Genomic DNA, 23,847 nt, shown 5'->3' with positions numbered 1-23,847 from the left:
GTGGGCCAGGGAAAGTGGGTTGCGGGCCGTTTAGCGGGGCTGGAGCTGCTTGAGAGTGATGGCGGCATGGGGGGCCGCGGTTACAGAAGACTTGGGGCTGTTTCAAAGAGATCTTACACCGGTGAGTGTCTAGGAGACCGGCGAGGGCCCGAACTTGTGGGGCTTGCTTAGCAGATAGGATGTTACTCATTGCTAATGGCCTTTTGGAGCCGATAAGAAAAGGGGCCCTTACCTTGAGAGTGTGGTGATGGGAGCCGAGGTGCGCGGTGAGATGAGGGGTCAGAGCCGGTGGGGCTCCGACGGTGGTCGCGGGTCAAGAGAAGGCCCCGACGAGGGGAGGGCGGAACGACGAGCAGTGGAGCAAGGCAAAGGGGAGCAAGCGTGGAGGGGAGGAGGCAGAGGTGAAGGCAGGGGTGGAGGTGCTCAGGCATGCGCTCCTGAGAGTTTTATTGGCGCCTCTTAATCATAGCGGGTCGGTATAAGCCCCCAACATGGAAGGAGAAAGCCATCCAGTGATTCTCCCAGACCGCCGTGGATTGTATGAGGTCACCAAGGTTCAGGAGCAGCAATGCAGAGTGAAAAGATAGGGGTGAGAAGAGAGGAGGGCGTAGGGCTGTGGGAGGGTTACTTCAGACATGCAAGCGCACGCTCCCGAGAAATCCAAGGCTCCTCTTAATCATAGCGGGTCGGTATAAGCCCCCGACATGGAAGGAGAAAGCCACCCAGCGATTCTCCCAGACCGCCGTGGATCATATGAGGTAGCCAAGGCTCAGGTAGCAGCAATGTTGCACGAGAGAAGTCCCACAGTGAGAAGAGAGGAGGGGGGGGTCGCCAGGTTATGGAGTGAGGCTGTGGTGGAGTTGCCTTGCCCCACGTTGTGCTGTGGTGGAGTTGCCTTGCCCCACGTTGGGCGCCAACTGCGGCGGCTTGCTCGATAGGTAGAGGTGGGGTCTGGCACACACAGAGAGCTGACACAAGATGACACAGCAAAAAGAAACACAGATTCCCATGCTGCTGACAATGACAGAAGTGGACAAAGAACACACAGCAAAATAGGACAGACAACTGGGGAGGGGGAGGAAGGGAAAGAAATAAAAATAAATAAATAAATCTTTAAAAAATTAAAATAAAATAAGAGATTGAGAGGGGAAGAATTTACTTGTCTGCTTTTTTTTTTTTTTTGTGCGATGGTTTGCTCAGTCAGTAGAGGTGGGGTCTGGCTGCGGATGAGGGGTCGGTCCAGCTCAGGGCGAGGGGTCAGTCCCGCTTGGGACGAGGGATGGGTCCCGCTTGGGACGAGGGGTCGGTCCGGCAGCAGACGAGGGGTCGGTCTCACAGGGGTTGCGCGGTTCGGCTGACGGGGTCGCCCGGCAAAGCCGGCGACGAAGGGGTCGCCTGGAGAAGCAGGCGACGAACTGGGGACAAGGGAGGCCAGGCCCTTGTCGGGGGCTCTCAGGACTGGAGGGCGCACGGCAGAAGAACTACCGCAGAGACAAGGTAAACACGCAAGTCCAACTTTATTGAGGGAGAGGCAACAGTTTTATAGGGGCTGGGGAAGGCTGATTGGTCGGAGCCACGCCCTGCTCTGATTGGTTGCCGGAGAAAGGTCAGTGGGAGGTGCTGGACGGGGGAGGGGTGGTGGTTAGGGATTGGCTGTCGCTGTTGCTGGGGAAGGGGCAGGGTTTAGGGATTGGTGGCTGCTGTTGCTGGGGTGGAGGGCAGACTTGAGTTTCCCGCCCACGCCTGGCTGTTGCTGCTGTCGGGGGGAGGGAAAAGGGCAGACTGGATTTTTCCGTCCTGCGCCTGCGCAGGGAGAAAGAAGGCATCGTGTGGCGCTATCTGGGAGGAGGGGCGGCCACGGAAGCATGGCTGCAGAGAAGGGGAGACCTGAGGGCACTCTGCGCCCATGCCGAGCTTCCTTCAGGGGTGGCGGTGGGTCCGACCAACCACCCTATTACAGGGGCAGCAGTTTGGAATAGGCCTACCGCGGCCGCCGGTCCCCACCAGGTCAGCAAACCACACTTCAGCCCGAGGGGTGACTGCATGGAAGGTCATGGGCAAGGGCAGGGCCAGGCTTCACCCATCACAGGCAGTCAAGGGGCCCTGGGATGAGTTTTCTCTCCACCTGAAACCTGTCTTCAAACTCCTTTGGAGGGGTCCCTCAGGGTCTCGTTTCTATTAGAGGATCAAAGGAGCTCACTTCCGACTGGACCAAGTGCCTCAACACCTCTCATTCCTGCATGAGGGGCTATTTATGTCTTTATCCCTCTACAAAGTTACTAAATCTTTCTTCTTTAATTATCACTTTGAACCCTACATCAAATGTTTTTTGGTTCTGAGAACTGAGAATGCCTGTGTCAATGTGATCACACTGTTAGATCCAGGAAATACTTTCCAGGGACACAGGATGTAAACATATGGTTAGTGTCAAGCTTTGCTTCAGGAAATTGCTGGACCCCAGTTACCAGATAAGCCACTTGATCACCTGACAAGATTTCCAAACTGAGAAAACAGTTCACTTATGTAAATGTTCACTTATCAGCATTTGTTTAGTACTTCCCCTCACCCACACCCTAATCCTGTTGTTTATTCCACAAATGGGACTCAATTCTTTTAGAGTCCTAGCTATAAACCCTGCCTTAAATGCAGAAAGTGAACCCCAAAATGATGCATCTGTGTCCACCCTTTCTGAGGACTCACTAGGACTCTGTCAGAGTGGGGTTCTCAGGAATCCTAGGACACAGTGTTGCTGTTTAACTGGTTTTCTGATGGTGTTTGAGAGGCTCCATGTTGATAAACCCAAATGACTGGGTCAGTTTATAATGGAACAAGCTGACACCTGACCATGGACAGGAAGTTGCTGCTCCTCTTAAGGAAGTACAGGCAGAGGCAGGACTAGAAGGTTCTACCCTCTATGAAGGCTCCATGCTGCTCAGTGAGACCAGCATAGGAAGGGAGGGAGGGTCCCTGTGGGAAAGCCTGGGTGGGCAGGTTCTTGTCCCTCTTCCCCATCTGTCTGTGTCACTGTTTATAAATGAAAGCTTTTTCCACTGCCACGGCCCATGGCACAGTAGTAGTCAGTCTCATCCTTGTCCTCAGTCCTGCCAATGATCAGGGTGACCGGTTCCCTGATTTGGAGCCTCAGAATTGGTCAGGGATCCCTGAGGGCTATTTGCTGTCTTCATAGATGAGCAGCACAGGGGGCTGGCCTGCCATCTGCTGGTACAAATAGATGTATTTACTTCCAAAGTTTACCCCTGAGCAGGGGATTCTGTCTGTCTGTCCCAATGTCACTGATAAAGAAAATGACTGTGACAGCACGTAGGAGGCCACAGAGCCTGTAAGGAAGGGAAGAAAATATGGATGAGGCAGATGAACTCAGTCCCAGCAGATGAAGGGCCTGGGTGAGCTCAGGTTTTGGGGAAGTCCTGGTTCAGGTTCCTGGGGGCTGAGCCTGTGGGTGGGAACTGGGGGCTGCACCTGTGCAGAAGGTGAGGAGGGTGAGCAGGGGAGCTGTCCAGGCCTGGTCCACACACCCCAAAGCTCTGTGCCTTGAGGTTCTGGCAGGGCAGGGCTCCCCCAGCCTCTGTTATCCTCCAGGGGAAGGGTGGGCCCAGGGATGTGAATCAGACCAGCCCTCATGGGGCAGCCTGGGAAGGCAGCTGGGGTTATAGGAAGAGACCAGGCCCCAGAGAACCAGAGATGGGCCTCCCCTTTGCACTGTCACCTCCACATTCCTCCACCCCAGCCAAGGAGACCCTGACTCAACCTCACCACCTGGGAGGGTTCCTGCCAGACCTTTGACCTGTTAATATCAGCCCTCCCTCAGCCTTCATTCTGTCCTCTGCTCCTTCCCTGATCTCCCTGTGGTTAACTAAAACAGCATTCCTTACAACTGGCACCTTGTTCCCTGGTGGGGCTGGTAGGTATTTGCAACAGAAGGCATTTCCTAGATTGTCACCATCATTTCAGCACTTACAAAATCTAAGAAGGAGGTTACAGGGTAAATTTTTGTCTCCTCCCTCTGGATAGTGAAAAGGTTTTGACAGTCCAGCTCTGCTCCCGAGGCCCCAGGGTTGGGACCAGATTCTGGGACGTTTTCAGCCCAGGTGGTCACTCACTGCTGCTGCTGGGAGCTTGGTCTGGTGGAGTCTGTCCCTCAACATATGACACCTACAGCCTGAGGGGGTGGCAGAGGGCCCTGACCTGCCAGTCTGAGGACTCAGTCTTAACACTTGAGGACCCCCACCTCAGTGCCCTTTTACAAGTGGGTTCCACCTGGGCAGCCTCAACATCTCCTGGATGTTCCCACATGTATCATTGCTGCCCCCTCCTGGTGGAGACGAACCTGGAAGGAGCTTCCCTTCTCCAGGTAGCCCCAAAGCACCTCTCACCTGTGGGGTTCTGCATCCCCTCTGTTCAATAGAGAGGGAGTATGCCTCTCTGAACTTTAAATATCTTCTCATTGTATTAAAAAAAAAGATATAGGCAAATTAATTGCAATAACATATTTTATTTAATGCAATATGTCAAAAAATATTTTCCCAACATAATCAATATAAAATTATGTGTTATCTTGCATTTTTTTTGGTCATACTGAGACATTCATATCTTACATCAAATGTATATTTGTAGCATCTAAAAATTTGGACACTTAATTTTATAGGAAATAATTGAATTTTGTTAAGGTTTCATGAAATTTACAGTTCTTAAAGTAGATTTAAAGGAATAGACCCCACTTCATCATCGTGCACCATTCTTTTGTATGGTGTTGAATTCTTTTTTGTTTAGAATTTTTCCATCTATATTCATTAGAGAGATTGGTCTGTGATTTTCTTGTAGTATCTTTATATGGATTTGGTATTAGGGTGACATTGGCTTCATAAAATGTTTTGGGTAATTATCCTGCCTCTTCAATTTTTTGGAAGAGTTTCGAAAGAACTGGCATTAATTCTTCTTGAAATTTCTCATGTGAAATATGAATATGGGTAATATTGAAATTATAAGACTGTTTTTCTTTGAAACTGAATAAATATTATGTGTGTTAACGTTACACGATATAAATATCAGCAAAAAATTAGGCCAAGTGAAAGAAAATAGACACAAAGTATAACATACTGTATGATTCCATTTATATGAAATGTAAATATAAATCAATTTTTCAAGACAGAATTATATGAGTGGTTATGTAAAGTGGTGGACAGATAGAGGGATTGATAGGTGATTGCTAAGGGGCGTGTAGTTTTCTTTTTGGAGTAATGAAATTATTCTAAACTTTTTTCTGGTGATGAGTACACAACACTGTGATTATAGTAAAAGCCACTGATGTACCCTTCGGATAGATTGAATGGTATGGGAATATATCTCAATAAAGCTGTTTTTAAGAAAAGTAGATTTACTTATCCATGTTGTCAAAATATCATTTACATTTATCCAATAACCAAATAGAGGACTACAGTATCATTTCATTTACTATTATATCTCACATTGACGGAACTAGTTCACTTTCTTATGGGAATTGATTTGACCCTGAAACAAAAGCTTATCAATTTCAAAATCATTATAGCTGCCCATAGTAAGTAAATTCACAAACTCTTGCTCCATTTCTTTATTATGAACACAACTCAAAAGATCCTGCAGAAGTTGAAAGGCAACCCCCATTTTATCCACATCTGCAAATGCTCTTCAGTTTATTTTTTCAGTTTTTGCAGCCTATTCACAAAATCCTGCTGGCGTGGCTCCAATACTTGAATTTGTAAATGATGCTCATTCATATGCAGTGAGGTATTGATGAGAAAATATTCCACCTGATGTCATAGTTCTTTTATTTGATTCCTGAGTATTTGGCAGGCATTCCTTGAGTTTAAAGATAATATTGGATAGCAGTTCCCAGTATAGTAAAGTTTATCAAAGTCTTCCACAACTGAACCAACAAGTGTTAGGAAAGAGCCCAAGATCTTTCCATTCATTGCCTTCTATTTCCTTCAACAATTCCGTGAAGAGGTGGTGAGTCTCAGCATTTGTCCAGGTGCATTGATTGATTTTAACCACCAGATCCAGAGGTTTTTCATAGATTCTGCTGAAGAAAACTAAGAACAAATATTCTAATGGTATATAGAATAGAATGAATCAATAAGAAAAGCATCAGCCTTTTGTTTTAAAATTCCAATAAAGCTGTTATTGATCAGAGATGAAGTGTAGTCTATTTTGATATGTACAAATTTTTATATACATCTTACATTCTGTCGAAGCTGATGTGAAAGTTTCTAAACGTACCTGTGTGCCAGTGTCAGTTTTACAGTCTCTATTGTATTGGAGATTTGGGGATCCTTTGACATAAAATGTACTAAAGTACTGCTTATATAGTATGCATTTATAGTAATTTTAAATTGTAAAATTACTATAAAGCTAAAGAACAGTTTTTGCAATTTGGGAATTTTGAGCAAATTGTTCTCTGATATTGTAAGCAAAGTCTTGTTACTATTGGGTTAGTTATAACCCAATATTGGGTTAGTAACAAGTCTTGTTACTATTGGCTATTATTTTTCCTAAATTATGTTTAAGATTTTGTTACATAATTGTCTTAAATATCCATAATTGCAAAATGATTTTTTTTTGTTCAAGAATTCAAACTGTTTTACAGCTGGATAAATTTATAAGAGTAGATTTTTTGAAAAATCATTTAAATATTTTGTTGTTGAAAATATAATTTTTATTTAAGTTGATTAATTTCATTAATTGTTTATTGACTCAGACAGGACTTCCTATCATGTTCACTATGTATTTTGTCATTAGCCTCTTTATGCGTCTACTTTACTTACTTTATTGTAATATCCAAAGAATAACTGAATGCATTTGCCATGCATTGTGAGATTTCTGACTTAAAGTTTTGAAATTTTTCTACTCATGCTGGTTGTTTTATTTCTGGATCAGTAATTGGCTAGTTTATAAATGTTTAAAAAAGTAAGTCAAGAGACAGAAAGGAAGTAGAGTGTGGTGAGCAGATGCTCAACATGGGCAAAACTTCTGATAAGGTGGAAGGGGGTTATTTGGCAGTGGATGGCAGTGGTAATGGTGCAGTGATATGAATGGGGTTGACGTTCCTGGAATATGACAGTGAATAGGGTGAGGAGGTTGGTTTGAACTTCCATGGATGGGGGGGAGGGCTGGAGGAAGGACCAGGTGAACTCTGGGGATTTGTAGGTCTGTGGTTAAAACTACAGTTGTGGGAATGCTCTTTTGGCAAATATGACAGGAGGATTTAACCAGTACAGGGTGTTGGGGATGAGGAGATATGTGGGATAGGCTGCATCTGGGACATGCTCCTATGGAATATGAAAGGGTTAATCATATCATAGTGTGTTATCTCCATGGATGGAAATCACACAATAAACAAGAAAATATTAAACTCCCATCCTGGGGAATCTTGCTATGTTCTCATTTAGAGGGGCAAACATCTCATAGAGGACTTAGGCAGTACATAATAAAAGAAAACAGACCAATATTGTCAAGACCTCAATAGTAATGCATGTGACTATGAACCTTACTCTTCAGAAACTGAAACTTAATGGTTACCATAAGTTTTTAGGGAAGGGGGAGGGAAGAATAGATGGAACACTGGGCATTTTTAGGGCATTGAAATTGTTCTGCATGATCTTTCAATGATGGATATAGGCCATTAAACATTTTGTCAAAACCTATATAGTGTATGGTGCAAAACGTACCCATAATATAAACCATTGACCATGGTTAGTTGATATGCTTCACTTTTCTTCATCAGCTGTAACAAATGTACAATACTCATGTAAGATGTGATTGAAAAGTTAAGGAATCTTAAGTTGATGAAATGTGTAATACAAAAAAATGTAATGTTTTTCATGTTACTTTCTATTATTTAAAACTTTTTAAAATGTATTTATTTATTTATTTTGGGTCTTTGTTTTGGGTAGGTTTGGGATTGCAGAAGGGTCATACTGTGGGAGTGGAGTATCACTGGTGTGGGCTGTCAGTGGTGGGGGATGTGTGGGAAGGAGTGCCCCTGGGGCATGCCTCTATGGAACATGAATATGTTCAATGTTCAAGGGTTATTGTTTCAGTAGGTGAAGATCCAAACAATAAGTGAAAGAATACTGAATTCTCATCCTAGGGAGTCCTGCTACATTCTCCAAAAGGGTGGCAAGAATCCATAGAGTACATGGGTAGTGCCTAGTGAAGGAGGACAGAACAATACACCAGGCCTTTGATATTGACACTTGTACTTAACTAACCTCATATTTATGAAACTGAAACTTAGTCTAGTATTATATATATTGCCTAAGAGTTACCTCCTGAAAGCCTCCTGGTTGCTCAACTGTGGCCTCTTTCCAAGCCAAACTCAGCATATAAATGTACTACCTTCCCCCCAGTGTGGGACATGACTCCTGGGGATGAGCCACCCTGGCACTGAGGGATTATTACCAAGCACCAACAAGCAATGCATTTGGAAAAAGACCTTGATCAAAAGGAGGAAATATAAAATACAAATGAATGTTTATAGCTAGGAGAATTCCAAGTACATTGGGAGGCCATTCCAGAGTTTATGCTTATGCACATCTCAGGAGGATCTCACTGACTACCACAGTAAACCACTCAATCAGGGAGGCTTCTGAGGACTTTAGTGATATCAAGATACTATAGGGAGGACAGACAATACCAGGAATCTGGCACCCTGTAAGTGGGCCTTCCCTTGAAATACATGATAATCCATTCCCCCAATGTATTGGAATTAGACTGATTTATAATTTTTCTACAATGGCTCTTATGACCCTTCTATTTGAACCTATAAAAGCACTATACCCATTCATTATGTGTCCCAGAGACTTAAATCTTCCAGCTGTTCACATGCTGTTTGAACCCTGAAAGTCAGCAGAGTTGTAACCAACACCAATTCTCTAGTTCATTGGACTTGCCCAAGACAAATAACGGAAGTATGATGATGGGCAACACTCATCCCAAAAAAACAGAGAGTATCTACAACTGTAAGCAAGATAGTTACATCCATCTGTCCCTTTGGATCTAAGCACCTTTTCAATCAGAAGCAGAGTGGGCATCACCCTCCCAATATCCTCAATATTGAGGAATGGACAAACATAAGGAGAATGCAGCTGTGGACTAAAGTAGACATTATTATTTTAGTAATTGAAGAACATATAACACTAACATAAATACAGTGGTCACCAGATACTCTTAGGGAAGGGAGAGGGAAGTATGTATGTAACATGGGGCATTTTTGGGACATTGGAATTGTTCTCTATGACGTTGCAATGACAAATACATGTCAATATACATTTTTTCAAAACCTATAATTTTGTATGTTACAAAGTGTAGACCATAATGTAAACTATTGACCATGGTTACAGCAAAGCTTCAATATGTTTTCATCAATTGTAGCAAATACCATTCTAATGAAAGATGTTTATAATGGCAAAAAGTGTGGACAGTGAGAGGGGTGGGGTATATGGGAATTTCTTATATTTTTGATGTAACATTTATGTAATCTAAAGCTTCTTTAAAAATAAAATTAAAAATAAAAACAGAATTTAAAAATTGGAAATTATATTGTATAACAATAATCATATTAAACATTTAATTGAAGTTCCAGGTATAATTTGCAGAGGAATCACTCTATATCATGCTGCACACAAAAAATAATAAAACAAGCACCCTACCATATTAAATACCAGAGCTTAGAAAAATATTTCAAAATGATTTAATCCATTCAACTTGACTGGAATAGTGGAATAAGTATGTGAAATCTTGGAAAAACTCCACGCACTCAACACCCCCCCTCTCCCACATACATACAAAAATACTACAATATCTTTTGGTTGTATGAATTGTGGTCATAAGAAATGATTTTAAAAATCATTTTAGTAGTATCCTATTTTAAACTGCTTGATTTATAGAATTTAAGCTCAATATAATATAATAGAAAAACAAGTTAATCAGTTTGCAATACCTATATTTCCAGTACTTCCTAGAGGTAAGTGGCTATTGGCTGCTATATTGGAGAGCTCAGATTTAGACCTCAGGAGGAGAAGTTCCTGCTCTCTCATCAGCCCTTGATATAAGTTGCACTGACCAGCTTAGTGCTGAGAGGCCAGGCACCCTCAAGTGGCTGCTGCCATCCTCCCAGGTGACCAGGCATGGGCCTGACCTGCTATCTACTTGTGCCAGAGCACACTGGGTCTTCCATGCTGGCTACTTGCATTTCAGAGTGGCCATGCATCTCAGAGCTATAGAGAAAGAGGGCAGCTTGGTCACATCACTGGAGATCATGGCAAGCCTTCAAAGGAGTGGAAAACGATCTGAGGTGAGGGCCCCATTCTTAGGGTATCCTGCCTTAAGCCAGGGTCTCTGGAGGCTGAACCTGTACTCAGGACTTCGGTGGTAGCCCTGTGGCCAAATGAGAAATCCTTGTTGGAGATTCGGAGGGTGGAATGAAAGTCACATCCATTTTGTAGATCATAATCCCAATGGCTGAATGCTGGCTTACTTCTTAGGTCTGAGGCACCTACTACCCCTTACCCTGAATCATCTTCAGGATGGATCTCATTTTCTCTTTCACTACCACAAGTAACTCTCCTGACAGGCACCCTTTTCACTTCATGAAAATGGGCAGGATGATCCAGTCTGGCCCGGGTGGGTGGATGTGCTCATAGGAGTCCAGAGTAGACATCGGCTTGCTGAGTGGAAGAGTAGAGTCAATGGGTTGTTGGTGACTCATCTGAAGAAATCTGGTTGGCTGTGGTTGCGTGCCTGAAAGCAGACTCAGTGTGGGATATTTGTATGTCAAATGATTTTAGGGTAATCCTAAAAGAAGGATATGACGGGGGGGGGGGGTGAGAGCAGGCAAGAGAGGAAACTACAACATCTGTAGAATTGAGGTGTCAGTATTTCCCACAGGGAACTCTGAGTTGGGAAACTGTATTAGTCAGCCAAAGAGGTGCTGATGCAAAATACTAGAAATTAGTTGGTTTTTATAAAAGGTATTTATTTGGGGTAGGAGCTTACAAATACCAGTCCATAAAGCATAAGTTACTTCCCTCACCAGTCTATTTTCATATGTTGGAGCAAGATGGCTGCCCATGTCTGTCAAGGTTCAGCCTTCATGGTTTCCTCTGGGTTCAGCTCCTTTGTTTTCTCCACAAGGTCAGGTGTAGACTATGCGGCCCTCTAGGCTTTGCCTCTCTCAAGAAGGTCACCTGTAGAATATCAAGGTAAGGGCTCTGTCTCTCTTCCTGGAACTCCAACTTAAGACCAGCATCAAACTCCAGCATCAAAACTCCAACATTAAGAACCCTCAACCTTGTCATTTGCATATCTTTTATCTGTGCGTCCCCACCCACCAAGGGGTGGGTACTCAACACCCTATTGACACAAGAGGTTTATTTAAGTAATCAAATAAACTTCTGAATCCAATATCATCTCATATGCCCAGAGGAAAAGACCAGTTTACAAACATAATCCAATATTTATTTTTGGATTTCATCAATAATATCAAACTGCTACAGACACCTTCAACCTCTTCCCAATTGAGAATGGGCCTTGGGACCTTGGCCTCTGCATTCCCTAGACCCCTTCAGCCCTCTTAGAGGTGTCATAAACTTCCAGGAAGCAGGTTTCTGCAGATGATGACAATTCCTTAAGAGGGGCACAGCTGGGTACTGCAAAGTTCTCCATGGCCTGCAGTGGGTGTGTCTACCCTGAAGAGGGATGACTGTGGACACCACAGGGTCCATGAAAATGGTTTGTCATACAGAATCCCAGGCTGCCTTTAACTGTGGAGACTCAGCATCTCACCTGCACCTGGGCAGGTCTGAGTACTAAACTAATGTAGGAAGTGTTGGCCTTGTCACCAGATATGAAAACCCAGGAATCGTGATGAAGGATGCATGTCTCCCCCTGTTTGTCCTTCCAGGCAGGACATCATTCCCCCATACACAGCCAAGAACAGAACACATCAATTTTGCATGGTCCTGCTCAGCCATCCTGGAGTGTTGGGAGGAAAGGGGAGCTGAGGGGAGGGGTGGTCTCAGACCTGTGCAGACCAGGCCATTCTTGTCCATTTTGTGTCCTCAGTCCCCCTGGAGCTTGGAGAGAGAGTAAGACCCAGGCAGGGCAACAGGGTTTCTGTATCATTTTCCCATCTGCCTCTGTCACTGTGAGCTTCCTGACTTCTAAAACCCCACTGGACAGTCATAGGCAGCCTTGTCCTCAGTCTGGACCTCACTGATGGTCAGAGTGGTTGTTTCCCCCAGTTTGGATCCAGAGCACTGGTCAGGGATCCTAAAGACCCATTCTCTGTTACTGTGGATGAGCAGTGCAGGAGCCTTGCCTGGCTTCTGCTGGTACCAGTGCACATCATCGACCTCCAGGCCATCTCCCAGGCAAGTGAGCCTGGCTATCTCTCCAAGAGCCACACACACAGAGGCTGTGTGGGCTCAGGAGACGCCATGGACCCTACAATGAGAGAAGATGAGAAGTGAGCTTGAAGTAGAGGACTTCATTCCTGGGGTGCCTATCTGATTCTGATCAGGGTGTAGAAGTATTTGGGGAGGCCCAGGGAGTCCCCTGTGGAGTCTGAGTCTGTGGGCAGGGCCTGGGGGCAGCATCTGTGCAGAGGGTGAAAGGGTAAGCAGGAGGGGGCTGCAGGCCATGGGGGAGATTTTCCAGAGCTCTGTCTCCTGACACCCCAGCTCAGCAGGCTCCCCCAGCCCTGTTATCACCCTAGGGAAGAGCTTCCTGTAAAACAGACCAGCCCTCACTGGCCACCTGGGAGGGCAGTTTGAGTTTTGAGCAGTGGTTTCCCAAGAAAGAATTGGTGGGGAGCTGCCTCTTCTAGGTGCACCCCCTCACTATTTCCTCCCTGTCACCACCTCAGGGCCTTTCTCAACTCCTATGCTAGACTATGGCCTAGTCCTGTCAACCTTTCAACCCTCTCTTAGCCTCCATTCTGTCTTTGTTCCTCCTTTGATCTCTCTGTGGTTAACTCCAAACAACATGCCTTACAATGGGTATGTTGCTCTCCCTTGGGGTGGGAGGTATTAGCAGCAGAATGCTTTTCCTATATTGTCACCATCATTTTAGCACCTACAATTGCTATGAAGGAGGTTATGGGTAAGTTTTTGATTCCTCTGTCTGGATAGAGAAACTGTTGACAGTCAGCAAAAGGCAAGGAGCCCGGGGCTCCTCTGAGCTCTGAGCTCCTCTGCCCTCTGAGACTCTCCTGATGGAACCAGATTCTGTGACATTCCCTGCCTAGGTGGTTACTCACTGCTGCCAATGGGAGCTTGTTCTCTCAGACTCTACTCCATAGGACATGATGGCTGCAGCCTAAGAAGGTGGTTGGAGGGTCCCAAACTGCCAGTCTGAGGACTCAGGCTTGACACCTGGAAACCCCCCACTTCAGTGCTCTTTTGCAAGTATGTTCCCCCTGGACAGCCTCAGTGTCTCCTGGATGTTCCCACATGCAGCCTTGCTGCCCCCTGCTGGTGGAGAAGAACCCAGATGGGACGTCCCTCCACCAAGTTACCCCAAAGTGCCTCTCACCTGAGGGATTTGGCACCCTCAGTGCCCAGTAGCAATATGGTGTCAATCAGAACTCGAAAGACCTATATATCACATGAAAAATAAAAAGATAGAGGAAAATTAATATTGTTTTAAGTTCCATTAACTTTTCTTATTTTTAGAGAAGCTATGGGATTATAGAGCAATCATGCATAAAATTCAGGATTATCATATTCCACCTGTTTTAACTTCTTACACTGCTCATAGCAGATACCATGAAATAGATTGGCTCAATAATGGGAATTTATTAGCTTTCATGTTTGATATTGAGAACAATGTCCAAATCAAGGTGATGCTTTCTTCCCAAAGACTGGCTGCTAGTCATCCTTGACTCCTCTACCACATGGCAAAGCATATGTTGGCACCTGCGGTTCTCTTCCTATTCTTCAGCCTTTTATTGTGTTTAGCTTCTTGCTTCTTTCACTTTCTCTCTTTTTGTCTGGGTTTCATTCTTTTATAAAGAAGACCAATAAGTGAATTAAGATGCACAGTGCATCATACCTTAACTGAAGTAACCTCATCCAAAGGTCTTACTTACAATAGCTTTACACCCAAAGGAGAGAATTAGCTTTAAGAATATGATTATCTGAGTTATGTATAGTTTTAAGACACCATACCACCCTATTGTTACACCTTGCATTGTTGTAGTACATTTATTACAATTGATGAAAGCACAGTTTTATAATTATACTATTAACTATAGACCTTGATTTAATTTATGGCTCACTGTTTGTGTTGGACAGTTACATGGACATTTATAAGTATTTGTTCTAGTAACATATATACAACCTAAAATTTCTCCTTTTAACCTTATTCAAATACACACTTCAGTGCTGTTAAATATGTTCACAATGTTGTGCTATCACTACCATTCATTACCAAAAAATTTTCTATCATCCCAAATAGAAATTCTGTAGAATTAATACCATAACACCCTATTTCTTACCTTCACCCCATCACCTAGTAAACTATATTCTGGATGCTAACCCTATAACCATAATTATACTAATTATTTCACAATGATGAGTAAATAAATCTTTGTCTTTTGTGTCTGGCTTATTTCACTCAACAGGATGTCTTTAAGGTTCAGCCATGTTGTCATATATATCAGAAGTTCATTTTTTTATGGCTGAATAATGTTCCAATGTGTAAATATCACATTATTACTCCCTGATTCATTCTACAAGTTGAGCATAACTCTCCTAGCAAAGCCAGATAAGGCTACCACAAGAACCCCCACACCCCAATGCCAAGGAATAGTGATTTTCACCTGACATTTCCAGTTTCCAATGTACTGTTACAAACATTGGCCCCCTCACCTAAATCCAGGGATATCTTGAAGAGGTTGCCTAGGCTCCAAGATCCCTATGGGGTCGGCTAAGGTCTTTGTTGAGACTTCCTCAAACCTAGGTCACCTTCTGCTTTGTCCTGCATCCTTTGCCATTCACATGTGTTGGTCCAGGGAGCAGTCCCTATTATGTTTTCCTAATTGAATTGCTGTGTCAGATTATGGATCCTGGGGAAATCAGCCAGCAACTGTTGGATCCAGGTTGGCACAGATGCTATGTCATGCTGTTGGGACTCTATCACTAAGTTACACTCAAGACCCCAGAAAAATATTGGACAGAACACTTCACACACTAGCACAAGTTGATGACTCAAACTATCACCTGTGAGTAACTGGAATCATGAGGCCAGAAATGGTCTGTGGCTCTAATGTATGAGAAGATGGAGAAACCATGGAGGAACTATGGAGAAACCATAGTAACTGTCAGCACAAGGGAATTGGCAGCTATTACTGAAGGTAGCTGATCTTTGAAGGAAGACAATGAAGGATCCTTGGGAATAATTCATCTATTAAACAGTAAGAGTAGGAGGCAGAGGAGATCCCAGGAAGTACAAAATGTTATAAAGAGAAACTCAGATCTCCTATAATTGCAACAGAAAGAATGGAGGACCAAGTTGAATCCATAATATGTGGATTGTGGAAATACAGTTTCACTGTCAACCAAGTCAAGCCTGATTTTCCATTGTGAAGGCCATTATCGGGCCAGAAAGGTATTAATATTTGAAATGAAAATTCGTGGATCTTAGAGTGGCCATGAACCTTCTGGTCTTCACCTTCTAGTCTGGATGTGTTCTTTAGTTGGAACAATCTACACAGGGAGTTGTAGACTTTTGTGGTAAGATCTATCAGAGTAGGGATGGCTGAAGTACTTGAGTGTCTCCTCAATCCCACACCAATGAAAGGGTGAGGGAAGCGGATTTGGCCCAATGGATAGGGCATCCTTCTACCACATGGGAGGTCTGTGGTTCAAACCCCGGGCCTCCTTGACCTGTGTGGAGCTGGCCCATGTGCATTACTGATGTGTGCAAGGGTTTCCCCTGCACAGGGGAGCCCCACACACAAGGAGTGCCACCCAGCGCAAAAGTAAGTGCAGCCTGCCCAAGAATGGTACTACACACACGGAGAGCTGACTCAGCAAGATGACACAACAAAAAGAAACAGATTCCTGGTGCTGCTGATTAGGATAGAAGCTGTCACAGAATAATACACAGCGAATGGACACAGAGAGCAGACAACTGGGGGTGGGGGGGAAGGGGAAATAAATAAAAAGTAAATCTTCAAAAAAGGGTGAAATAAAGTATATAACAGTGGGGGTGAGAAATGACATAGTTTAGTGCCCCCTGTAAAACATAAGAATGCACACATTATTGTTTATTTTTATTTTTTCATTTGATTTATTAATCTGGTCCCTAAAAAAGCTGAACAAATCCTTGGAAGGAAAGTGGGTGACTACAGATATTGCCAAGTAGTCCCATCTCTATAACTGTTCTAGATGTAGTGTCTTTTAAGAGAAGAATAAAGTGGACACAGTTCCATTATTTGCAGCCAAAGGTGACATATGTGAGTTCATGCAAGCCAATTGGAGAGTAGGAAGAGAAACTGTGAACAATGAATGGGAGTGAGTGGGAAGCTGGGTCTACATAGTGTAGAAGATCCATTCTGCTCAGTGTAACCAGGGCACACCACTGCAAAAATCACGGGGAGGAGAACATTTGCCACTCATGTTTGGTCCCTATCTCTCGGAGACTGGCAACTCAGCAATTAAGAAGACAAGGTCTCACAGCTCAGGGGTGTTTCCAATCTTGTGGGGAAGAGAAGTGAGGTACGTGCATTGGGCTTGCAGATCCATGGACCTGAACTTCTAACTTGACATTATCAGCTCTATCATTCAGTAGCCAAACATTTGCTTCTCATACATCCTGGGCAGTCAGGATTGCTAATGTGGAGTACTGTTATCCAATGGCATGTAAATGTGGGTTGTCTGGAAAAATTCAGGGGGAACCTTTGATGCTGTTTTGGTAAAATTCAGAGTGGATTATTGCATCACCTATCTTCTTGAATCATGGTATGATAACTGGAACTTCAGCAGCCTTCCAGAGACCTTAAATCAACAAGAATGGACACCATAAAACACATACTTAGTCAGGCATTGGGTCCATTATGGAAATGGTACATATCAACATATCTGGCCTATAGACAGGGAAACACAGATTTAGATACATAAACTTTCTCTGTCTCGCTTTCTAGCTAACTAGCCAATTAGCCAGTGTCTTTGCAAAATGAGGTGGAGTTTGTGCCCTTGAAGCTGCAGCTTCAGAATTTCACAAAAGAGCTAATGCCCTGCCCCATTTTCTGTCAGGTGCTGACTTCTGGTTGTGAACATTATGGCAACACTGCCCTCTTTAGGCAGAAGTGACCATGGTGGATGCAAGAATAACCAGTAGGAAGAATGTTTCCCTGAGAAAGAATGAACAAGTAACCACAAATCTCTGATATTTTTGTGTGTAAACATACAAACTGAATTATAAATTAGTGAGACTTTTTTTTAAAAGATTTATTTTATTTCTTTCTTTCCCCTCCCCGCCGTTGTCTGCTCTCTGTGCCCTTTCACTGTGTGTTCTTCTGTGTCTACTTGCATTCTCGGTGTCACTGGAAATCTGTTTTTCTTTTTGTTGCATCATCTTTCTGTGTCAGCTCTCCGTGTGTGTGGCACCACTCCTGGGCAGGTTGTGCTTTTATTTTTTCATGTGGGGTGGCTCAACGTGGGGCACAGTCATTGTGAATGGGGCTCCCCTACATGGGCAACACCCCTGCATGGCACGGCACTCCTTACATGTGGCAGCACTGAATGTGGGCAAGCTCAGCACATGGGCCAGGAGGCCCTGGGTTTGAACCCTGGACATCCCATATGGTAGGCAGACACTCTACAAGTTGAGCCACATCTGCTTCCCAAGACCATTTTTTTAAAAGGTAGTTACCTCACAAGCTTTGAATGAATGAATAAATAATATGCTTTCTTCGATATTCAAATTTTCCCTGAGGTTTTCTTAGAAACACAAACTAATTAAAATCAAGTCAAAAAGGGAAAGGGGTTCAGGTTTCTATATCATTTTGGTTAGAAAAAACTTGATCTAGTGAGGGCAGTGCTGAGATGGAAATGTACAGCCCTTAAACCTATATTAAAAAAGAAGAAAGTGCTAAAATCAAAGATCTAACTGAATCACTAGAGAAACTAGAAAAATAACAGCAAACTAATCCCAAAGCAAACAAAAGGAAAGAAATAATAAATATTAGAGCAGAAATAAATGAAATTGAGGACAAAAAACAACATGGAAAATGAGCTAACTAAAAGCTAATTCTTTGAGAAGATCAATAAAATTGATAAACTTCTAGCTAGACTAATAGATAAGAGGAGAAAATTATAAGAAAGTAAAATCTAATTATGAGTCCGATGTGCTGCCAACTGTGCTTAAAAGGCAATACAGAATATTAAGTGATTGATTATATAGATCAATGGCATGTGAATATATCTCAATAAAACCACTTAAAAATAAATAATTTTTGAACAGATCATATGGTATGTGAATATATCTCAATAAAACTGCTTAAAAATAAATAAATACATAAGAATATTCAGAAAAAAACAACTATGTATGACAGGGGAAGCACAGAGAGTTTGAGAGGTGAAAAATTTTCCTAGTGGTTTGTCTGTTTTTAAAATTTAGAATTAATTAATCAATTAACAAATTTTGTGGTACTAGAGTTGGAAATTGAACCTGGAACTTCATATGTGGGAAGAGCCAAAACTCATTCACTGAAGTATATCAGCTTCCTTGAGTTGGTTTTGCTTGTTTGTTTGTTGTGTTTTTAGGAGGTACCAGGGATCGACCCTGGGACTTCATATATGTCAATCAGGCACTCAACTGCTTGAGATACATCTGCTCCTTTTTAATTATTCATTATTATTATTGAAATAATGAAAATGCTCTAATACTGATTGAAATGATGAATGCACAACCCATGTGATTATATCATATACCATTGTTTGCACAGTTTCAATGAATTGTATGCTTTATTAATATGTATCAATAAAGCGGATTGTTTAAAAAAATCAGAAATGAAGGGGGGATGTTGTGACTGACAGAAATAGAAAGGAATAAAAATGATCATAAGAGGATATTATGAGAAACTGGATGCCACCAAAGTAGACAACCTAGATGAAATGGACAAATTCCTAGAAATGCACAAACAACCTACATTGACTCTATAAGAAATACAAACACTTAACAGAAATAATCACATTTAAAGAAATTGAACCAGCCATGAAAAATTTCCCAACAGCCATGCTTGGTGGTAATAGTCTGATATTGTCTCATAACCCATAACAAATGTTCCGCGACATTGTGGTGTGTTGGTGAAGGGGTGTTGTATGGGAATTCTACAGAAATGCAGGATTGTTTTGTAAGTTCACAACTTCTGTAATAAATATATAATTTTAAAAATCTCCCAACAAAGAAACATCCAGGAACCAATGGCTTCAAAGGTAAATTCTACCAAGCATTTCAAAAAGAACTAACACCAACACTATTTAAACTCTTCCAAAAAATTGAAGATGAGGGAAAATGAAATTTTATGAAGTCAACATCACCCTAATACCAAAGCTAGATAAAGATACTACAAGAAAGAGCATACTGTCCTGTCAATGGTAGCTCATGAAGAAATGAAAAATTCATGCAGACTGGGGTTCAGGGTATCAGAGCAAGTGCTACTGACAAGTTTATTGTACAAAGTCATAGTATTTGTACAGTTCCAAACAATGCTCTTTAAAATAAAAAGGCCCTTGCAAAGCTATAATTAAAAACTTGGCAAACACTAGGCACATTGACCTTAACATGTACCCATAAAATGAGGAACAAGAAACCACCATCTATTTCACTGACTTCTTTCTGAGCCATTTATTTCAATGCCAAACTGTACACATTTCTATTTAAAGCAGCGATGTCAAGTATCCCAGCATACTTTATACTGGCTAATACTCCAAAACTGTCCAATCTCTCTAATGAACATAGATGCAATACTTCTCAACAGAATACTTGAAAATCAAATCCAACAGCATATCAAAAGGCTTATATTTCACAACAAAGTGAGATTTTTTTCCTGGTATGCAAGGCTGGTTAACATAAGAAAATCAATCGACATAATACACCACATTAACAAATTGAAGGAAAAAAGGCATATGATAATCTCAATCGATGCAGAAAAGGCATTCGACAAAATCTAGCATACTTTTTGATTAAAAAACACTTCAAAACATAGTAATAGAAAGAAAATTTCTCAATATGATAAAAGGCATATGTAAAAAACCACAGCCAACAACATCATACTCAATGGGGAAAGTTTGAAAGCTTTCCCTCTAATATCAGGAACAAGACAAGGATGCCCATTATCACTATAGCTATTCAACATTGCACTAGAAGTTCTAGCTAGAGCAATTAGACAAAAATTTGAAGGCATCCAAATGCAAAAAGAGGAAGTAGAACTCTCACTGTGGATGCATGATCCTGTACTTAAAAATCCTGAAGGATCCATGGCAAAGCTACTTGAGCTAATAAATGAGTTCAGCAAAATGGCAGGATATAAGATCAACACGCAAAAATCAGTAATGTTTTTCTACACCAGTACTGAACAATCTGAGGAAGAAATCAGGGGACAAAATCCATTGTCAATAGCAACAAAAAGACTCAAATACCTAAGAATTAATTTAACCAAAGAAATATAGGACCTGTATACACAAAACTACAAAACAATGTTAAATAAAATATAAAAAGACCTAAACAAATGGAAAGATCTTCCATGTTCATGGATTGGAAGAATAAATGTTGTGGAAATGTCAATTTTACCCAAACTTATTTGTAGATTCAATGCAATACCAATCAAAATCTGAACAGTTTACTTCAAAGAATTAGAAAAGGCAATTGCCAAATTCCTGTGGAAGTGACAGTGCACCTGAATAGCCAAAAGCATTCTAAAAAAGAGGAGCAACATGAGGAATTTCACTGCCTGACCTTAAAAGATATCACAAAGTTGCAGTGGTCACAACAGCAAGGTACCTGCATAAAATGGACACAACAATCAGTAGAATAGATCTGAGAACCCAGAAATAAACCCATACAGTCAAATGGTTTTTGACAAACTTACCAAGTTAATGTTAATGGGACAGTCTCTTCAACAAATGGTGCTGGGACAACTGGATATCTATAACCAAAAGAATGAAAGAGGACTCCTATCTCACTCCCTATACAAGGATCTACTCAAAATGGATCAAAGTCATAAATATAAAAGCCAAGACCATAAAACTACTAAAAGAAAATGTAGGGAAGCATCTTCAAGACCTTGTAGTAGGTGGTGGTTTCTTGGACATTACTCCCAAAGCTAGTGCAACAAAAGAAAAAATTGATAAACAGGACCTCCTGAAAATTAAGCACTTTTGCAACTCACAGGACTTTGTCAAAAGGGTGAACAGGCAACCAACACAATGGGAGAAAAATATTTGGAAATCACATATCCTATAAAGATTTAATATCCTGGATATATAAAGAAATGTTACAACTCAACAATTAAAAGACAGACGACCCAATTAAAAAATGGACAAAAGACTTGAATAGACATTTGTCCAAAGTAGAAATACAAATGGCAAAAAACACATGAAGAAGTGCTCACCATCTCTAATGATTAAGGAAATCTAAATCAAAACTAGAATGAGATATCATTTCACACCTATAATGTAGGGCCACTATTAAAAAGACAGAGAACTAACAATTGTTGGAGAGGATGTGGAGGGGTAAGAACACTTATTCACTGTTGGTGAGAATGCAGAATGACACAGCCACTGTAGAAGACTGGCAGTCTTCTAAAGAAGTTGAATATAGACTTAACACATGACCCTGCAATACCACTATTGGCTATAGACCCAGACAAACTGAGAGCGGTGACACTAATGGACATCTGCACACTGATGTTCATAGTGGCATTATTCATGATTACCAAAAGTTGGAAACAACCCGGGTATCCATCAACAGGTGGATGGATAAACAAACTGTGCTCTCTTCACATGATGGAATATTATGCAGCTGTAAGAAAAATGAAGTCATAAAGCATATGACAACATGGATGAACCTGGAGCACATTATCCTGAGCAAAGCAAGTCATCACAAAAGGACAAATACTGTATGATGTCTTTATTCAACTGTGTTTTCTTTTTAGTTTCTAAGTTTATATTTGCAATTATAAAATGTACAAAATAATTGTAAAAGAATTAACACCAAAAGTAAGGAACAATACAGACAAATCTCTCAAATGAACATAGGTACAAAAATTCTCAACATATATTTGCAAATAGGATCCAACAGCGTATTAAAATATTTATACACCATGATCAGGTGGAATTTATTTCCAGTATGTAAATGTGGTTTAACATAAGAAAAACCGTTGAGGTAATACATTACATTAACAAACTGAAAGAAAAAATCCCACATGATCATCTTGATTGAAGCAGAAAAATTATTTGAAAAAATCCAGCATTCTTTCTGGTTAAAAACACTTTGAAAGGTAGTAAGAGAAGGAAATTCCATTATTATTATAAAGGGCATATATGAAAAACTCATAGCTAACATGATACCCAAAGGGGAAAGTTTAAAAGTCTTCCATCTAAGATCAGGAACAAGCCAAGAATGCCATGGTACCATTGTTATTCAATCCTGTGCTAGGAGTTCTCTAGAACAAGTGGATGAAAAATAATAATAAAAGGCATCAAAATAGGAAAAGAGAAAGTAAAACTCTCACTCATTGTGGAAGACATGATCCTTTATTTGGAAAATTCTGAAATGTCTACAAAAAAGCTACTTGAGCTAATAAACAAGTTCAGCAAATGGCAGGATACAAGGGCAACACACAAAAATTAAGACTGATACTGTAAGGGATGGGGATCAGTTTTTTTTCAAATAAAGGAAGAAAATATTAACTAATGTAACCTGGCAGCCTACTGCCTCAGTCTCCCACTCCTGAGTTAAGCAAGATCAAAGGAAATGAACTTAATTAAGTCAGTCCTATAGCCAGTAAAAAGGATGCACAAGAAAGAGCTAAGTCAATACAAATTCAGCACTAAATTCCGTACCTTGTTGGGCAAAAGGAGCAGGTAAAAGCCAAAATGGTTGGAATGTGATGGGAGATGTTGTTGATCAAAAACTGGGGAACTTACATTGGAAAGTTAAATTTCTCAGATAGGCTGTAACCTCTGAAGTATTCAATCTATGGAGAAACAGAGGAAGGATTTGCATGCTAGGCTTAGGGGTATAAATTGTGTCATTTTTCTTTGTTCAGGGCACCAGCCATAGTTTCTGGTTGTGCACCCCTTCTTGCAAGATTGAGAATAAATTCTTTTCTTCTCCACAATCAGGTGGGCCTTATTTTCTTCCAGAAGGAGATTTCTTTCTTACAACTTTGGGGGCTTGTCCAGGATCCTGAATCTTCATATTGGACCCCTGGGGTGGACAGTGTGGAGGTGCACCCTGCTGTTTAAGTGATCTTGGACTCCATGGGCAGGGGACTACATGGGCAGCTTGGATATCTGAGAACAGGTACTTAGATCCGCTGATTGTGGATGAGAAAAAGAGAAGGGAAATTCTGACTTTCTTTCACCAGGTGACTCCATGCATGGACCAAGGTAAGAACAAGGGCTATTAAGCATTACTTTGGTGGTTGGAAATTCTGATGAGTCTGAGGATGATTGTGTGTGCATGAGACACGTGACATACTGCACGAAGTGAGTGTGGAGTCCCAATTTGCATTTCCCTTCTCTCATGAGTGAAAGGACCAGAGATGGATGAAGTGAA

General features: G+C 41.7%; 1 gene segment (V, D, J or C); it reads right to left on the bottom strand.

Moving 5' to 3' along the window:
* The window catches only part of LOC101416152 (immunoglobulin lambda variable 3-1-like), an 89,643-nt gene that overhangs the window by 23,196 nt on the left and 42,600 nt on the right, over positions 1-23,847 (bottom strand).

This window comes from Dasypus novemcinctus, chromosome 19 (genome assembly GCF_030445035.2).
Source record: "Dasypus novemcinctus isolate mDasNov1 chromosome 19, mDasNov1.1.hap2, whole genome shotgun sequence".
NCBI classification, from domain to species: Eukaryota; Metazoa; Chordata; class Mammalia; order Cingulata; family Dasypodidae; genus Dasypus; species Dasypus novemcinctus.
The sequence above is the reverse complement of the archived record's forward strand: the minus strand, read 5'-3'. Positions and strand labels throughout refer to the sequence as shown.